We start from the raw sequence: 502 nt of genomic DNA, 5'->3' as shown, positions 1-502 counted from the left end.
CAGAGAGGCTCTGCCCGTGCAGCCGCCGGCCGTGTGCGGGGGCTCCCCCTGCCGTCCGGGGGTCGGATCAACCCCTCTGGAAGAAGAAGGTGGGGAGAGGAGGGGCGGGGAGGAGGTCTTTCTCAACCTCGGTAAAAACTTCTCCAGGGCATTGAGGTCGTCAAAGATGGAGCTTGAAGGTACCCCTCCCTCCACACCATAAATTCCATTTAAGTCATTTCAACTTATATTTGCGATGATATACCAGATGTTCTGAGAGTGTGAGGGGGCTTGTCGACTGGCTTTAATGTAATTTGGTTGGACTGTTTAGCTGCGGAATTTCCAATATCTTATATCTTTGGATCCTTCTTTTACCGCAGATCAAATACACCTAGAGGTGACGCTCTAACTTCTACCTGGAGGGGGCAGATCTGGTTGTAAACATTCTGGGAGCTTAAAGGAGGAAAAGGACTCGGCATCTAATCTATACTTCACCCAGTGCAGAGACTAAAGAAGCCTGTTC

Source organism: Cervus elaphus, chromosome 18 (assembly GCF_910594005.1).
Source record: "Cervus elaphus chromosome 18, mCerEla1.1, whole genome shotgun sequence".
NCBI lineage: Eukaryota > Metazoa > Chordata > Mammalia > Artiodactyla > Cervidae > Cervus > Cervus elaphus.
This window is presented reverse-complemented; position numbering follows the sequence as displayed.